Below are 20,049 nucleotides of genomic sequence, written 5' to 3' on the forward strand. Positions count from 1 at the left end.
TAATCAGGAACAAGTTGCCGATTTTCCTCACTTTGCCCCCCAAAAGGAGTACAGAATTTAGGAGAAATGTCTGAAACTGATCGTGCATTTTACTCTAAAGTATAGTATGGATTTTGAAAGTTTTGGTATGTTTTGCCGGGTATGCTTTTGTGAAATTTATCTTCTGATCTACAACAGGAAAAAGATCTTGAGAATTTTTTGGATTGATATGCGTTTTGTATCGGGATGTTATGCTGCACACTCACCAAGGTTTTTCACTACATCCTCCCCCCTTCCCCCCCCCCCCCCTACTTCATTCCTTGTGTGCAAATTATAATTTACCTTCACTTCCGTATTAAATCACACAGATGCGCGATCTACAAAATCCTCTTTAGTTAACTCGACTATTTCCATCTGTTGCAAAAAGATAAACAATATATGCGAGTTTGCTGACGTGGAGCGTTTTCGATCTGGAAGTAAAGATCGGGTCAAGATGGGCAACTCGTTAGTTCTCAGTTTTGACTCCATGTTGTTAGCCGGAATTCTCCTTATAATACCGATACGTTATTCAAGCAGATAGGTCAGTTAAGAAGGAAAGGCGATTTGGGGGTTTGTGTCCAAAATTAGGAATGAAAAAATGGCATATCTTGGTCCAAAATCCAAATAGGTTTGGTTAGTTTGTGTTGTTTTTTTCCAGCTTTGTCGACATTTCCATACCCAAATTTCATAGGAGCGGGTAGCTGGAATTCTTCAACCCCCGTTCACCTTCGTATACTCAGGGTGTATCCTTTAGGGACAATTCGGTTATTCTTATTCCAGACTAGAAAGCTAGAAAGAGCACAGTTCGGCCTTTTCCCATAACAGTGTCAAACCTTCCAAAAAGATGATAGTGAGGAGTTGACCATTTCGTTCATTCTGAAAACAGAATAGGTGCCAAAAGAACATAATACTGTCTAATTTTCTATGTATTTCAATTTTGGAGTAGACCCATAAAACGCCGGCGCCCTTAGAGGCAGAACGCACGAGGTCAGGGTCTGTGTGGTCAGCGATCTCTCTAGCAACCCGAATTGACCTTTGTCTATGCGACCTCAGTGAAGATGGCTTCTTACACGAAAGGTTCGGCAGCAACAGAACTAAAAAACACAACTATTCATCAGAGATCTTTAGGATCTAAAAATATGTACTTTGATAATCAATCAAATCTTCCTAAGCTTTATATATGTAGTGATAGATAGTAGACATTGGTAATAAAAGAATTATCACGGAATGTCATTTTATAGATAACTAGCCGATGGCCCAATCACTGCGCCATGTGACGGAATATATATTGACGAGATCTCGCTGATGAAGACGAGCGGCTTAATAAACTCTTTATCTTAAACATGTTAATTTTCGGCAATAGATCTAACCACAAAAACAGCTTAAATTGAGCTATTGGGCTTCAATGTGTGATGGCTTGATAGCTATCGACTGTGCAAAGGTCGTGGACTGAAAAAGGGCCTTTGAAAAGCTTAATCGTAGTTAGAATCTACATGTCAAACTATTAAACTGATAACTACGTTTTTGAGCTCGTTGATGAAGGGCGAGGTTATCAGAAGGTTTTCGTGAAAATTCATTGCTTGAAAATGGTTAAAATTATTTGGACGCAAAAGAAGGGGTGTGTAAAGATGGTGCATTTGAAAGACGGTATACAAATATTAAACATGAATAAAGTAAAGAACAATGTTCAGCTCGAGTCTCACCAAGCGTTGTGAAAAACACAATCAAAGAAATACACCATTATCAAGCTTAAAACCCTTTAACCCCTAATATCAAAGAACATTTTCTCCTATCTTGTCCCCATACTTTTCTTATAAAACTACTGGGGAGAAGTTATTAAAATATCAAGAAAAAATTCTCCTAAGGTGATCATATCTTAAATTCTCATGACCTCAGGGGTTGCATAAGCACTGATATTACAAGGAGAAATTTGATGTTGATCACTGTTAGCGAACACGGTTGAAGTAAAGCGCAACAAAGGCGGCTTTAGTATACAGATACCGCGGGAATTGTTCATGATTCTGGAGAAGAAAAGTAACATCATATCCACTGTCGAAGGAAAAACATCCTCCGTTAAGCAAGTTCAAAACCAATGGACAGTTTAAACCCTTGCCTTCGTAAAGAACACATTGTGAAACTAGTTTAAATGAAAGCTATCAAGCAATACGTTCTCTTTGTATTGTTTGCTATGTTGTACAAGGTGATTTAAACTTTGGAGTTTGCGAACGAAGCTTTGATATGAGACCATTTAAATGTAAGGCGAAACGTAACGAAGCCGCATAGACTTTCCTGTGCTGCTGGTGCTGTTTATTATGCTGTACTGGATTGCCTTAACTTTTGAGTCCGTGAATGAAATCCTAAAGAGTTGCGACACAGAAGAGCCTTGGAGGCAAATCTTCGGTGAAAGAGCTGATGATAGCTTGCTTTGGCTCATAATCAGCTCAGCCGTCAGATAGTAACTGCCTTACACAGAAATAGTTGGTGGTCGGCATCGTTCATTTCCATGCCTTCACTGTGAATTAAACCGTTCATCTTTGATTAACTTTATCAAAGCATACATTTTTTTAAAGCACAGGCTGTGAGCTATGATGTACTGCATGCAGTAATCTTACAATCAATCTTAAAACAGATAAGGATTTGCCTTTCACGAATCCGCAAACTGAGATAATACCCAAGTAGTGTCAGCCATTTTGGAATGTATTTGTGGCATGTTCGTCAGAAAATCCAGCGTGATAAAAGCTGTAAAGTAAAATTCAGAGCAGAAAGAATTGATGGTTTTCACGAACGTGACTTCGTTGGCCGTATGTCGATCAAAAGTTTCGTTTCAGAGCTGAGCTGGGAATCGCTAGTCTTCTTCAGTTCATGTAGCGACACAATGTAACACAACAGTCCGTTAAGGTTATTTTAACAAGTCCTGATGGTTTTCTAAGTATTTTAGATCAGAAAACAAAAAACATCTATTGCGGAACAACGCTGATTTCAAATATCGGTTAGGGTAGAAGTGAATCAATCGAAGCATTCTCTCGTTGAAAACTGTACGTTAATCTGAATCATCTTAGGTACACAAAACAATAAAGATCTTTAACGTCAAAAACCGAACTTACAGGCAGGCAGTTGTCGTTTATGCGGGCGAACGGCCGATGAACCAGAGGAGTTGAATTAGCGGTCTATTTGTTTGTTTAAACACCCCTTTTAAAATATCTTTTCTGCCAAATCCGATTTGTTATGAAAGTAAGGGGGATAGGCTACCCCCCCCCCCCCCTAGTTCCATAGCATGGTCAGCTGTTTACATTTTAAGTGCACAATATATACTTGAAGAAGAACCCTGGACAACAGTGATTAAATTTTCGCGAGATTACCGGAGTTGTAACGTTATCCAGCTACCACGTCTAGTGCTGAGGTATCATTTCAAATTCTGTTTTTGTTTTTGCCAACCCTTTAGATAGAGATGGAGGGGATAACAAACACCAGGTTCAATTTTTTCCCTTACCGTCGGCAAGTCATCCAACATTTTTTCTATCTTGTTTATGTATGTAAATTCACGCCCTTTGATGCACGTGGCAGTGGGAAATCCACCTTCTTCGCTCTCTTTTTCGTCAGGTTGTAAGAAGCTCTTTTGCGCAAATTGGCCGCCATTTTGAATTGGGGCGGCAACCGCGCCGCACAGTACAGTGTTTGTGTGGAAATCTATGACAAAATATTTCTTTAAAGTTAAATTGATTTTGGAGATATTAAGACATGGATAAAAGGATCGAGTTGCTAAAACATTCTGCATTTGCCCGAGAGTCCGCTGAAAAAATTTACAGGCAAATAGATGGAAAAGTTGAAAGGTGATTATATTACTAGAGGCCTTCAGTTTTATCGGCAAAATCGTGGGTCAGATATCTTCAATTTACAGAGTTGCGGCAATATTTTAGAAATGGATTCATACGGAAACGATTTGTCACCAGATATACGAACACGGTTTTCTCCTCACTGAAGAAGTATTATATACCAGAAACGTCTGTGCTTTTTTCAAAACCATTTTTGACACTTTTTGACATTTTATTTTTATATCAATCCTATCCGAAAACATTTTCAAGTGTCACGCATCTCCAAGGAACTTTCCTTTCACCTTTCATTATACAGACACTGTAATAGACTATATTGGTATTCTGAGCCTTGAACAGGATCTATACAGCTTGTAATGGAGGCTGTTGAGGCCTCAAATGTAAGAAATTTCCATAAATTTAATAAAGGTCTTAAGTGTACTAGGCTCTTACGGGGGAATATATATGGATAAAAGATATTTAGCCCACTTCAGCCTCCTGTGCAAGCTAGTTTCAGTTTTACAAAGAGAACACGAATACGGTCTATTCCGGCCGCGCGCAATATTGTTTGCTCCAATTCAGAATAGCGGACGATTCGCCTGAAAGAGATTATGCTTGTAACAGGCTACTGTAACAATTAAAACGTCGCAGTTTATGTCTGGCTCTTTCAACCAAGAAGAGAAAAATCCCGTTTGGCTGTGTTCTCAGTTTCTCCGTTCTCATAAGTGCCGGGTTGTTCAAAGACTAAACTATGGGATTAGGATTGAACAAAACCGATCAGTATTTTAGATTTTATAGGCATATATTCTCAGAAAAAGATCACATCACTGTTCTTTCTTCTCCCAGTCGGTTCGTAGTTTCATTTCTTAACGCAAAAAATGTGCGCCATGTTCAGCAGTTTAGACCGCTCACTTGATAACTCGCTTACTATTATGTTACCTACGTGTGCCTGAGAAAAGTCTTGGTGACAAACCGGCTAACAACAGATAGCCGATAGTACTACAGCAGGAACACAGAAATGTGATTTTTGACGATTTCATTTTCTTTCGTTCAGAATAAATGAATAACGCCAGTAACCCATCTATTGCACGGAATCACGGCGGTTCTGTTAGAGGTAGACGAAGAGGAATTTTTATTGGAGTGGCTCAGTTTTAAGTGGTCATCTTATGCTCGATGCCACGATGATCTGTGTTCTTGTTTTTACTTAGTTTTTTGTTTTTATAAAGCAATCCTCTTATTATTTCAAACTGTGCACTATTTTTGGATTAGCACAGTGGAAGTAACGGCTTCGTGTTTCGTGTAACAACAACAACAACAACATTGATTCAGTTATACACGGTTGATTGTTTTTTTTTTTTTTTTTTCAGTTTTCTCGAGGTCTGGTTTTCTCCTAACAACAACAACAACACTCAATTATACACGATAGGTTGTTCTGTTTTGTTTGTGATGTTAGCAGCAACTATAGGCAGCAAATACTCTACCGTGAGAGAATCAATAATTGAACCGGTTTTAATTCGCAGAGCGAACTCTTGTTTGCGTAAGATTGCTTTTTTTCAGTTATTTATATAGCAAAACGACTTGGAAAACAGAAAATTGCCACTACTTCTTTCGATAAACAGATTTTTCAACTGCCAAGAGAATTAATATTTCAAGGGATAAAATAAAGCTGCAACAGGATTTTATTCGACACGAAATCATTGAACTAACTTGACTTGTGTAACTTCAGCAAAAGAGAGTTTGATCTCTCTTGTAGGTGCTATATTCAATCATTATCCTAAGACTAAGGTTTAATCTAAAGTGGTGCATTGCGGAATTCCTGCAGTTAAAAATACTGATTTGCTAAGTAAAAGTTGCACAAGTGCGTCAAATGTAGGGACATGCGCAAAATTTCGCCAAGGTATTGCATGGCTACGTTCCCATTCGGCAGAGAATGGTGTCTATTTGCCTATGGTTTTGTGGTTGTTTTACTACAAACCTGAAGTAGTTCCACTACAAATTTAATCTAATTGAAACAACTTATCCTTAATGTAAAGTTGTTCAAGCGAAGTTCAAATATATTGGGCTCCTAAACAGAGGCCCTCGGAAATCAGCAAAGGGTGCCCACAAGATACGGACCCTTTTTCAGTGTGTGTATTTCTAGCTCCCTTCATGCGCGCCGCAAATCGTTATGTCTATAAGCTAGTGGCGGTCGTCTGTGCTATATTTTCCATGATTTATCATTTGCCTACCTTGTCATAGACGTCTTTGTGCGCGTATCACAAACCTCAGAGCTGCAGCTACAACTATCAAGGGCGAGGTGACGGAGAATTTCGAGAGAAAGAATGTCAAACTCTTCTGGCGTTGAACCCATGCGGTACGGAAACAAAATCCGTAATGAAGGCACGTATCCACGTATCCATAGTTCTCAGTTTTGACCCCATGTTGTTAGCCGGAATTCTCCTTATAATACCGATACGTTATTCAAGCAGATAGGTCAGTTAAGAAGGAAAGGCGATTTGGGGGTTTGTGTCCAAAATTAGGAATGAAAAAATGGCATATCTTGGTCCAAAATCCAAATAGGTTTGGTTAGTTTGTGTTGTTTTTTTCCAGCTTTGTCGACATTTCCATACCCAAATTTCATAGGAGCGGGTAGCTGGAATTCTTCAACCCCCGTTCACCTTCGTATACTCAGGGTGTATCCTTTAGGGACAATTCGGTTATTCTTATTCCAGACTAGAAAGCTAGAAAGAGCACAGTTCGGCCTTTTCCCATAACAGTGTCAAACCTTCCAAAAAGATGATAGTGAGGAGTTGACCATTTCGTTCATTCTGAAAACAGAATAGGTGCCAAAAGAACATAATACTGTCTAATTTTCTATGTATTTCAATTTTGGAGTAGACCCAAAAAACGCCGGCGCCCTTAGAGGCAGAACGCACGAAACACGTAACATCTGGCCAAATCATGAATGAGGTCAGGGTCTGTGTGGTCAGCGATCTCTCTGCAACCTGAATTGACCTTTGTCTATGCGACCTGAAGATGGCTTCTTACACGAAAGGTTCGGCAGCAACAGAACTAGAAAACACAACTATTCATCAGAGATCTTTAGGATCTGAAAATATGTACTTTGCTAATCAATCAAATCCTCCTAAGCTTTATATATGTAGTGATAGATAGTAGACATTGGTAATAAAAGAATTATCACGGAATGTCATTTTATAGATAACTAGCCGATGGCCCAATCACTGCGCCATTTGACGGAATACATATTGACGAGATTTCGCTGATGAAGACGAGCGGCTTAATAAACTCTTTATCTTAAACATGTTAATTTTCGGCAATAGATCTAACCACAAAAACAGCTTAAATTGAGCTATTGGGCTTCAATGTGTGATGGCTTGATAGCTATCGACTGTGCAAAGGTCGTGGACTGAAAAAGGGCCCTTGAAAAGCTTAATCGTAGTTAGAATCTACATGTTAAACTATTAAACTGATAACTACGTTTTTGAGCTCGTTGATGAAGGGCGAGGTTATCAGAAGGTTTTCGTGAAAATTCATTGCTTGAAAATGGTTAAAATTATTTGGACGCAAAAGAAGGGGTGTGTAAAGATGGTGCATTTGAAAGACGGTATACAAATATTAAACATGAATAAAGTAAAGAACAATGTTCAGCTCGAGTCTCACCAAGCGTTGTGAAAAACAATCAAAGAATACACCATTATCAAGCTTAAAACCCTTTAACCCCTAATATCAAAGAACATTTTCTCCTATCTTGTCCCCATACTTTTCTTATAAAACTACTGGGGAGAAGTTATTAAAATATCAAGAAAAAATTCTCCTAAGGTGATCATATCTTAAATTCTCATGACCTCAGGGGTTGCATAAGCACTGATATTACAAGGAGAAATTTGATGTTGATCACTGTAAGCGAACACGGTTGAAGTAAAGCGCAACAAAGGCGGCTTTAGTATACAGATACCGCGGGAATTGTTCATGATTCTGGAGAAGAAAAGTAACATCATATCCACTGTCGAAGGAAAAACATCCTCCGTTAAGCAAGTTCAAAACCAATGGACAGTTTAAACCCTTGCCTTCGTAAAGAACACATTGTGAAACTAGTTTAAATGAAAGCTATCAAGCAATACGTTCTCTTTGTATTGTTTGCTATGTTGTACAAGGTGATTTAAACTTTGGAGTTTGCGAACGAAGCTTTGATATGAGACCATTTAAATGTAAGGCGAAACGTAACGAAGCCGCATAGACTTTCCTGTGCTGCTGGTGCTGTTTATTATGCTGTACTGGATTGCCTTAACTTTTGAGTCCGTGAATGAAATCCTAAAGAGTTGCGACACAGAAGAGCCTTGGAGGCAAATCTTCGGTGAAAGAGCTGATGATAGCTTGCTTTGGCTCATAATCAGCTCAGCCGTCAGATAGTAACTGCCTTACACAGAAATAGTTGGTGGTCGGCATCGTTCATTTCCATGCCTTCACTGTGAATTAAACCGTTCATCTTTGATTAACTTTATCAAAGCATACATTTTTTTAAAGCACAGGCTGTGAGCTATGATGTACTGCATGCAGTAATCTTACAATCAATCTTAAAACAGATAAGGATTTGACTTTCACGAATCCGCAAACTGAGATAATACCCAAGTAGTGTCAGCCATTTTGGAATGTATTTGTGGCATGTTCGTCAGAAAATCCAGCGTGATAAAAGCTGTAAAGTAAAATTCAGAGCAGAAACAATTGATGGTTTTCACGAACGTGACTTCGTTGGCCGTATGTCGATCAAAAGTTTCGTTTCAGAGCTGAGCTGGGAATCGCTAGTCTTCTTCAGTTCATGTAGCGACACAATGTAACACAACAGTCCGTTAAGGTTATTTTAACAAGTCCTGATGGTTTTCTAAGTATTTTAGATCAGAAAACAAAAAACATCTATTGCGGAACAACGCTGATTTCAAATATCGAGTGTATTTGGGCCATTTTGCTTCGGCTTTGCAATGGACTGCAGGACTGGAGTGCCTTGTCACATTGTCAGGTCAGCCTAATCATAGATAGATTCATCTTCGGGAGGTTACTTGTGAAAGGGGCGTTGTCTATGATTTTACTTAGGTTCTTGTCTGGCTGGGAACACGTGCTTGCACAGTTCGTAGTGCCTGGCACATAAGGTGGATAAACTAAAACTTTCCAGGCTTGACTCGTTTGATAGCGCAGAGGAAATAATGGAAAAAGCTCTCTTTTGTACTCTTTCAATCTTGGACAAATACAGTAGCAAGACATGACGAAAAACAGGCCATATTCGAGGACCGTCCTAACGGCTATAATACACAGTAGAAGTGAATCAATCGAAGCATTCTCTCGTTGAAAACTGTACGTTAATCTGAATCATCTTAGGTACACAAAACAATAAAGATCTTTAACGTCAAAAACCGAACTTACAGGCAGGCAGTTGTCGTTTATGCGGGCGAACGGCCGATGAACCAGAGGAGTTGATTTAGCGGTCTATTTGTTTGTTTAAACACCCCTTTTAAAATATCTTTTCTGCCAAATCCGATTTGTTATGAAAGTAAGGGGGATAGGCTACCCCCCCCCCCCCCTAGTTCCATAGCATGGTCAGCTGTTTACATTTTAAGTGCACAATATATACTGAAGAAGAACCCTGGACAACAGTGATTAAATTTTCGCGAGATTACCGGAGTTGTAACGTTATCCAGCTACCACGTCTAGTGCTGAGGTATCATTTCAAATTCTGTTTTTGTTTTTGCCAACCCTTTAGATAGAGATGGAGGGGATAACAAACACCAGGTTCAATTTTTTCCCTTACCGTCGGCAAGTCATCCAACATTTTTTCTATCTTGTTTACGTATGTAAATTCTCGCTCTTTAACGCATGTGGCAGTGGGAAATCCACCTTCTTCGCTCGCTTTTTCGTCAGGTTATAAGGAGCTCTTTTGCGCAAATTGGCCGCCATTTTGAATTGGGGCGGCAACCGCGCCGCACAGCACAGTGCTTGTGTGGGAATCTATGACAAAATATTTCTATAAAATTAAATTGATTTTGGAGATATTAAGACACGGATAAAAGGAGCGACTTGCTAAAAGATTCTGCATTTGCCTGAGAGTCTCAACCGAGAGTCCGCTGAAAAAAATTACACGCAAATTAATGGCAAAGTGGAAAGGTGATTATATTACAGAGCTTCCATTGCATCTAGAGGCCTTCAGTTTAATCGGCAAAATCGTGGGTCAGATATCTTCAATTTACAGAGTTGCGGCAATATTTTAGAAATGGATTCATACGGAAACGATTTGTCACCAGATATACAAACACGGTTTTCTCCACACTGAAGAAGGGTATATACCCGAAACGTCTGTGCTTTTTTCAAAACCATTTTTGACACTTTTTGATATTTATTTTTATATCAGTCCTATCCGAAAACATTTCAAGTGTCATGCATCTCCAAGGAACTTTCCTTTCACTGTTCATTATACAAACACTGTGATAGACTATATTGGTATTCTGAGCCTTGAACAGGATCTATACAGCTTGTAATGGAGGCTGTTGAGGCCTCAAATGTAACAAATGTCCCTAAATGTAATAAAGGTCCTAAGTGTACTAGGCTCTTACGGGGGAATATGTATGGGTAAAAAATATTTAGCCCACTTCAGCCTCCTGTGCAAGCTAGTTCCAGTTTTATACGGAGAATACGAATACGGTCTATTCCGGCCGCGCGCAATATTGTTTGCTCCAATTCAGAATAGCGGACGATTCGCCTGAAAGAGATCATGCTTGTAACAGGCTACTGTAACAATTAAAACGTCGCAGTTTATGTCTGGCTCTTTCACCCAAGAAGAGAAAAATCCTTTGGCTGTGTTCTCAGTTTCTCCGTTCTCATAAGTGCCGGGTTGCTCAAAGACTAAACTATGGGATTAGGGTTGAACAAAACCGATCAGTATTTTAGATTTTATAGGCATATATTCTCAGAAAAAGATAACATCACTTTTCTTTCATATCCCAGTTGGTTCGTAGTTTCATTTCCTAACGCAAAAAAAGGTGCGCCATGTTCAGCAGTTTAGACTCACTTGATAACTCGCTCACTGGTATGTTACCTACATGTGCCTGAGAAAAGTCTAAGTGACAAACCGGCTAACAACAGATAGCCGATAGTACTACAGCAAGAACACAGAAATGTGATTATTATTACAGAAAAAATGAATAACGCCAGTAACCCATCTATTGCACGGAATCACGGCGGTTCTGTTAGAGGTAGACGAAGAGGAATTTTTATTAGAGTGGCTCAGTTTTAAGTGGTTATCTTACTCTCGATGCCACGATGATCTGTGTTCTTGTTTTTACTTAGTTTTTTGTTTTTATAAAGCAATCCTCTTATTATTTCAAACTGTGCACTATTTTTGGATTAGCACAGTGGAAGTAACGGCTTCGTGTTTCGTGTAACAACAACAACAACAACATTGATTCAGTTATACACGGTAGATTGGTTTTTTTTTTTTTTCAGTTTTCTCCTAACAACAACAACAACACTCAATTATACACGATAGGTTGTTCTGTTTTGTTTGTGATGTTAGCAGCAACTATAGGCAGCAAATACTCTACCGCGAGAGAATCATTAATTGAACCGGTTTTAATTCGCAGAGCGAACTCTTGTTTGCGTAATATTGCTTTTTTTCAGTTATTTATATAGCAAAACGACTTGGAAAACAGAGAATTGCCACTACTTCTTTCGATAAACAGATTTTTCAACTGCCAAGAGAATTAATCTTTCAAGGGATAAAATAAAGCTGCAACAGGATTTTATTCGACACGAAATCATTGAACTAACTTGACTTGTATAACTTCAGCAAAAGAGAGTTTGATCTCACTTGTAGGTGATATATTCAATCATTATCCTAAGACTAAGGTTCAATCTAAAGTGGTGCATTGCGGAATTCCTGCAGTTGAAAATACTGATTTGCTAAGTAAAAGTTGCACAAGTGCGTCAAATGTAAGGGCATGCGCAAAATTTCGCCAAGGTACTGCATATTCGGCAGAGAATGGTGTCTATTTGTCTATTGTTTTGTGGTTGTTTTACTACAGAGCTGAAGTAGTTCCACTACAGATTTAATCTAATTGAAACAACTTATCCTTAATGTAATGTTGTTCAAGCGAAGTTCAAATATATTGCCCTCCTAAACAGAGGCCCTCGGAAATCAGCAAAGGGTGCCCCCAAGATACGGACCCTTTTTCAGTGTGTGTATTCCTAGCTCCCTTCACGCGCGCCGCAAATCGTTATGTCTATAAGCTAGTGGCGGTCGTCTGTGCTATATTCTCCGTGATTTATCATTTGCCTACCTTGTCATAGACGTCTTTTGTGCACGTATCACAAACCTCAGAGCTGCAGCTACAACTAGCAAGGGCGAGGTGGCGGAGAATTTCGAGAGAAAGAATGTCAAACTCTTCTGGCGTTGAACCCATGCGGTACGGAAACAAAATCCGTAATGAAGGCACGTATCCATGCATGAATTCTTGAGAGCGCCTCTTCCAATTAGAATAAAGGAATGCAGCTGTTATGCGCTGTACCAGACTGTTTCTTTGAGAAAAGTTTCAGACGGCTTGTTTCGCTGATAGCATTAACGAAGAAGTCTTTCATAAGAACTTCTTATAAGCTTCGACTATAGGCGCCTATCTTGATGGCTTCCGTAATGCTGCATGAACGGTATTTCGAATCATCCCGGGTGACCTAACAGACGAGTAGCTAGAAGCGGGAATCCTAATTTCAAAACGGCGTAGAAGAACAAATGACCTTTAAAATCTATATATTTAAGTGTTGTTCCGTGGTTTTTAATGTCGTCGGAACAAGGTCAATCATTTTAAGCCTTTTCAAGATGTCGACTAACTATGGATTTTATCGCCGTTTATCTCAGCAATGTGCGTAGCATCTCAAGTGGTTTGTAGTGTGATTGTGGTCGAGTGTTAGATTAAAAATGTCTTGTAGTCATCTTCAGTTACACTTAATTTAGGACCCTAATTCCAAGTAATCCGGAAGTGAGTACGGTATGTAGTTTCAATAAAAACGTCCCAGACATGACAGAGGAAAACCTGTTACAAAAACTGTCCCACCCACTACGTACGTCTAACGAAATCTATAAGTGGTAAACAACGCAAGATATTAGGCATTTAAACACCCGAGGGGGTACTCCACCAGTATTTGGGTTGGTGGGTGTGGTGCGCTTCTAGAAACCTTTCCCCTTTTTCGACCGCTATACCAAAATATGTGGTTTTCCCTACCATGTTTCAGACCAGACCAAACTCTTAAATCGATTCCTTATTTCAGACAAGGGGCGAGATTCACCAAGTCCTCCTCAGTTATGATGTATCCGAACTTATTGTTCTTTGCGGTCCTTTGCAGTTTTCACGTTTTTTTTTTAACACAATTCTTATGTCAGGTAGGTACTTTAAGAAGTGTCCTTGAAAATTCGATTGCTTCAAAGAACAACAATGTTTTCTGGGTCAAATTAGTATTCAGTCGTGTAATCCAACAAAAAATTAGGTTCCTTTGACAATTGCTTTCCTCAGGGGGAGGGGCAGGGGGGCAAGATTTGGTAATTTCATGACAGTTTCCTAGTCGAGTCGTACACACGAGGAGTTCCAAAGGAGTTTCCTCCTTGACTGTCAAAACAGGCATTATCCACGAAAACGTTCCTGCATAAGTGTACTGAGAAATGACAACATCAGAGTACGTACAGTTGTCACTAATTTCTTTTGATGTTCATTTCGATTAAATGCTTGTGTCGAAACAGAGATTGAGAGTAGTTTTTTTCCGTATTTCTGGACAAACTTTGCGCTGTAGTCAGGAGCCTTATATAATCAGGGATGATCAATGGCTGCTGGCTCTACTATAATCCAATTTCTTTATCTTAAATTATCTAACATGTCTTCAAGATCAGTATTTGCCGGTGGTCAAGAACAACAAAGTATCTGAGTTAAAAGCATTGCTTACTTACAGATAACTAGCTCTTTGTTTGTTTTGCTTCGGTAAACAATGAAATAGTGCAGTTACCATGGAGACTGCACTGAACACGTCATCGGTTCGATATGTCAGTTTTCCGACATTTCTAAATATATTTTAAATCACCTATGTCATAGCTAGACTTCAGCTTCAGTACCTCTAAATAATCGACGCGTACCGATCGAAACTGATGACCCGGCTATTAAACGCTTTGGAAATGACAATCACTTGTTTATCACGAACGTTAATAAATGCATATGATAAACAGAACAGTTTTACGTAACTTGTGGTATGTTTAAATCAGGTGACTCTCGTTGCCAAAAACTTGTAAGCTTAAGAACTTTTGGCCAGAAGAACAATAGAATGGTTTATCCATTCTACGTAAATTTAATTACATTAAGATGAATCGCACCATAAGTGTTTTCCGGTGTTTTCCTTGTTTCCGTGCCCGTTAAACGCCATTTAAACTATAATGGATTTTTTAACTGAAGATTTTTTTAGCTTGGAAACAACAAAATGGTTTATCTATACGTAAATTTTAATTAGATTAAGATAAAGTGGAGCATAAGTGTGTTTGCGTTGCGTTCCAATTAAACGTCAGATAAACTATCGGCTGGACAGTTGTTTATCCATCAAAGACTCAGACAATTAAAACGTAGACGAAAACTTTCAAGATATTCTTCTGATCAAACATTTGTGATAGTAATGTAGCGCTTAGTATTCCACTGCCAAACCATGGCAACGTGCATTGCTTAACGTTTAAAACACGGAAGCACTCCATGTTCGGCCACTTATCTGACAGAGCCGAGGATAAGGTTTTTGACATCCTTCTTATTAGTGATACGTATTTCCTACGAGTTTCGGAATTTAAAAAAAAAATACCGTTTTGTCACTGAATTCCTGATAGTAATAATAATGAGATGTGCAAACAGATTTAAGGCCATCGCAGTCACGACTTTACATGTTTTTCTCTGTAGGGTGAAGAACGAAGGCGCTAAGTATTTGGATTACGTCCACCAAGTAATTCATGTAATTCGTCCTTAGCTAGCTATCTGAAACTACATGACTGCTCGACAGTTTTTCTGGGGCAAGTGTCAATACACAACGGAATTTCTAAGTGTTCTCTTTACTTGGTGGCGCATACATGACATACTGTGAAACAGTAATCTCCTTCAGCGTCAGAGCCAGAACCTAGGCTTTCCCTTCCTTTTTTCCCTTTCTTTGTGTTGTTACGATTATTGTTGTTACTGTTTCAAAAGGCGGCCTCGCCTCTAGTTAGAGATATGAAAGACTAGTTATCCTCTGACCTATCCATTGGAGATCGTTCCCTGTCTGTAAGAGCAATATCAGTTGTTTTATATATTGGATCGATAAAGGCTGACAGACGCGCTTTGGAAGTCTATATAAAGCGCTAGCACTATATGAGTGTAATATGCGCGCAAGGCTTCTTTATACCGGCAGCTCAGTGTGCGTTCAATCGAACGATCGCGTATCGCTACCTATAAACTTGGCTCAGTGTGCAAGGCGCGCAAACAGTAAAAACTACCGATCTATTAGACATGTCGATAACACTAGAGAACACTCAATAGTGTTACCAAAGTAAATTAATGGTAAGGTATACGTATAGAGAATAAAACGCAACTTGCCTGAAGTACACCAGAGGGGCGAAATTAACACAGCGCTGTTTTCTCGAGAAGGTACGATCACTGTTATGGCAAAGGGGAAATGTTACAGTAGCTTGAGGAAATTTCCAATGATCCTCAGAATATCCGTTCTTTCACCTAATTGGCTGAGAAATACACGACAGTTAATCTCTGGAGAGTTGTAACTCGACAAAAATAACTTGGTTGCAGTTGCCTCTCTCTATTCAACAGGAAGAAGAAACGAGGACGTTCAATTTTCAACGCACGTTCTGTATCGCTATAGCCTTGTCGATCGAGGACCTTCTGCCCTCTTTAATGACAATCGGCATGATTTGTAGAGGCTACGCACTGGTATGCAGTGGCTGTTACTTGTTTTTGGCCAATGGCCCCGAAGCTCCTTGAAATCTTAATGATGTAAACTAATGATAAATTCGTGAGTTCAAGAGCTGTTCAGTTTAATCAATCAATCAGTCAGTCTGTCAACCAATCAGTCAGTCCGTCAGTCAGTCAATCAGTCATTTAATGCGACCATGGTCGTATTAATAATAATATTAAGAATAATAAAAAAATGAGCTTCAGTTTGTAAACGCGCAAAAACTAAAATCGTAAGAATTTCCTCCATTTGCTATGCTCACCTAAGTGAAATTGAATTGTCGAATACTATTGTTGGCTGCGGTCGTATTCGACAAATGACCTTCCGTGAAAGCTCTTGAGTTCTGCCTGTAACGGAATGAGCCAAGATCTGCAATAAACACCATGTTCCCTGGAAGTTGACAGGGCCCCTACTACTAATATCTCGGAAGATGACAGGGCACCTTTCCCACAACCACTGAGCTAAATCCCCCAAAAGCCCCCTGTTACAATCTCTCGATTTTCATGAAACATACCCTCCAATATCTGATACAATTTTCAATGTGGCTGCTTTTGTCAACAGTGTTTCTAACACCCAGAACACCCTTAGCATTTTCACTCTCGAGAGAGGCTAACTTAAAACCTTTTATCAATCCCAAATTTCATTTTGTGAACTACAGTCGAAATTCTCTTGACGGACACTCCCATAAGTGGATAATTTTACTTACGACCACCTTTGACAAAACGTTAACCGCGTTTGAACGTCCCATACAGACGCTTTCAGACACCACACAGGTAAAAACTGATCAACAGCTTTCGTGTTAATGGCCACACAAGATTTTTGTCTTCAAAATTAATTCTTACAATAACAAATACTCTAGCCCGAGAAGTCCTCTTCTTGACGTGATGAAAACATCCAACCGTCTTTGAGGCTGACACCCGGGGCCGAGACCAGCCAACATGGCGGCGCGCCCAATTTGAGAGTGAATTCTCATCTCTGTACCCAATATTTCGAAAGGTATGGCTGTTTCGTCTTCAGTTTATAACATCCTAAGAAGGAAGGCCGTTCCTTTCGAAATATTGGAATCAATATCTTTCACTGACCGTGAAATCAGCCTTGTTCTTTCTTTGTCTTCTTTGTTCTACAATTGTTGCTGATTAGATCATTTACTACAGGATCCAGTGCTCTTATTAGATTTGTCGCGGTGTTCCTTACAAACACAGTTACTAGTTTTTCTGTGTAGCCCTTGAGTTCTTCAATAGTGCAATCACAAGACAAGATATCACCCACTTGAGAAGGAGAAAATGTTCTCATATCAGTTTGGTTGAGAGTTAACTCGATGAGAAATAAGTAGGATAACTCGAAACAGGGAGTGCCAAAGATAACAATGAGACGAGGAACCTTGTGTATGATTTTAAGAGTACTAAGAGTGTTAAATTGAGGAAAAACAAAGAAGATAAACTTGAAACAAAAGAGAATCACTTAGCAAGCCAATGATAACAATGATTCAATCAGAGCAGAGACGCGTATCATTTGAAACTGATTCAGTGATAAATTAACTGGCGCTAAATTATACTCAGTCGCACGGAAGAGTTAATTCCTCCATCCAAAGGTTAGCTTAATCGGAAACTTAGAGGAAATCTGAATGTCCTCAGTTTGCAAAGCCCATACATAACTTTCTAAAAAGTTAGAACCACCTTATACAGCATAATACTGGTAGCGCTGCGAGAGAAAAGTACTGCTCAGTGGCTTTCATTTTATCGGGAGTAATTTGAGGCAAAGTGGTTTTAAAACTGTACTAAAAGCCAGTTATCAATGATGGTATTAATTTCCTGAAAACTATCTTCTTTTTCATCAGTCGCGGAAGGCGTTTTTGCGCTGTTAATTAATGCACATGAGCTGATAAGCGACGTGTTTGTTTTGATAATTGATTTGTTTAGTTGTTGATAATCGAAAGTAAACTGCGTTTGGTGTTGAACATTGATAAATTGATCGATTAAAAATGAAGGTGCAAAGAGAAAGTTCCATCCACAGCCTCAAAGCTGTTGATAAAAAATATTATTAAGAGGAAAAAATTTTGGTTGGTTTTAATCGAAACACGCCATGTCAGGGGCGAAGGGTGCTCAACGAAAGTATTTCTTTCTCATTGACCAAAATATATTCTTGCTTAATTGGCTAGATTATCAAGTGTCACCGTGAGACTAACTTTCTGTCCCCCCCCCCCCCCACCCCCTCTCCAAACCCCCAATGGAGAAGGGGGATACAGTAGTTACTCCCTCTCAAGACCTATACGGGTATGTACCGCCCAACGGGGTCGTGATTTTGCGATTCCTGATCAGAACGCGGAATGCGTATTCCTATTTCTAAAACGGCAAGCAAAATTGCAAACGCGCAGAATTGAAGCTTCAAAATATCAGCTACGCAACTTATTCTACGGAGAACAGGCACAGACAAGCACAATTAACCGTAATAATTAACCGTTGTTGTTGTCATCAGTCGAAGAAACAACGTAACAATTTTTCTAAAACGGGTTTCGAAGTATGAACAAAACTCCCCTACTTTTAGAACGGGGTATCCGCGTTTTGAATGCAAAGGGGTCCAAATTGAACCAGAGACTTTAAGCTTTGAGACAATTAAAAGAAGTGTGTTGTTAAAGCTGTAAACAGAGCCATGCTAAACATGATTGTAAAGAAAGCTCCAACGCCGTAAGGGTGGGCAAAATGAGCAGCTATTTTGCAGGCCTGAGTGAACCCCCTCCCCCATCCCCTTCGCCAAACCGGAGACAACTCTCTTTGATGGAAAACCGGCGGTTCATTCTCTTGAATACCGAGACAATTGCTTCACATTTTGTTGTTGTTGTTGCGGTTCCGAGTGTTGTGAAATGCTCTAGAAGCATGAAAAGATCCCTGTTCTTTGCAGATACGCTCGAGCAAACTGACCTACTTAAGGTAATCCGCTAATCGCATAATTAGGAGAAGACTGCTTAGGTACAATTAAAAATTTACTTGATGATAAAGTAAAAGGCTGGTATTACCTGTGCTGTAAATAAAATCGGAAGCCGAAAGGCGACGGACTGTGAAGAAGTGTACTAACAGGAATAAGCAGTATAACACTTTGATCTTTGCTGGTGGCGCTCAGCTTGTTTCAACGCTCTGTTGAATCACAGATTCGTGCGCATAATTTTACTTAGCACTTACAAAAATCCTCTCAGCGATTAAGGGGTATCTCCTTTACCATCGTTTGTTTTTTTAGTTTGCCAGGCTCCCTTTTAATTTGGATCAGTTGTCCCACGTTGCAAATTTAGGTTGACCCCCGAGTTTGAGCAAATACTGTTGCATGCTGATTGCGTGATAACTGACTCGGCGAAGCACACAATACCAGATACCTTTTTGATTAGGAACAAATATTCGTTAAGGGAAAAGCTACGCAGTTACACTATTCCAAATCTCAGCAGATTTCATTTGCAAGACCAAATCTGACCAAGTTTTAACAATCCGGTTCGACTGCTCATAAAATCGTTAAGAATCGATCGCATTCGTTGATCAATCGTTAACTGTTTTGTTTTTGGCTTTTGTATATGGAGGAGCGTTTATAACATGGTAGCAACAGAGAAAAACGGCATCTTTGGTGCCATCTGATTTCTCCTCGTTTGCATTTTTGACTCGCAGCTCTCGCTGGAGACCTTGCCCCTTCGAAGTGTATAGCGTGCATGTGTTCCGCTCCGGCAGGACACACAGCGATCGATAAAAACAGCATTTAACATACTTGTTTGAGCTGTCAGCGATTGTAAAGGAGACCCAGTAGCAGCTAAAGCTTTGTAGCACGCTTAAAACTTACAATGTAAAGGTTTACGTACCTTTAACAGTAAAATTCCTTCTTCCCTTCGAGCATCGTCCAGACAGTCAGACGCTGGGGCAGTGCATGAAGCGTGTGAAGCTGTGAGCTGAAAGGATTCAAACACGTGAGGCACCCTTAAAACAAACAGCTGTCAGTTCCAGTTTTTACGCGATAATGAACCGGAAATTGGTTTCAAATAGTTCGTCAACAGACTTCATCAGAATGTCTTTCCTGATTCTGGAAAAGGTCTGCATGGTGTCGTCGAATAACTCGATGCTAAAGATCAACGCATCCTTTTATTCGACTTAATACATTATCCTTTTTATTTAAGTGCAGTAAACTCTCTGTAACGTTTCCGAATCAACCCCCTGTACTCAAACGATCATTGTCATCATCTACAAGAAAACTGCAG

At 39.5% G+C, this 20,049-nt stretch overlaps 1 protein-coding gene and 1 long non-coding RNA gene across 3 annotated transcripts in view; one reads left to right on the top strand and one right to left on the bottom strand.

Moving 5' to 3' along the window:
* LOC146472042 (uncharacterized) overlaps positions 1-19,763 on the bottom strand; it is a 61,672-nt gene extending 41,909 nt beyond the window's left edge. The window contains exon 1 of the mRNA XM_085120585.1: positions 19,657-19,763. The gene's annotated coding sequence lies outside the window, so the exon portion shown is untranslated. The remainder of the gene's footprint in view (positions 1-19,656) is intronic.
* LOC146472043 (uncharacterized) overlaps positions 1-20,049 on the top strand; it is an 87,293-nt gene that overhangs the window by 38,036 nt on the left and 29,208 nt on the right. The window lies entirely within an intron of this gene.

Source organism: Pavona decussata, unplaced genomic scaffold, assembly GCF_977016875.1.
Source record: "Pavona decussata unplaced genomic scaffold, jaPavDecu1.1 SCAFFOLD_102, whole genome shotgun sequence".
Classification (NCBI taxonomy): Eukaryota; Metazoa; Cnidaria; class Anthozoa; order Scleractinia; family Agariciidae; genus Pavona; species Pavona decussata.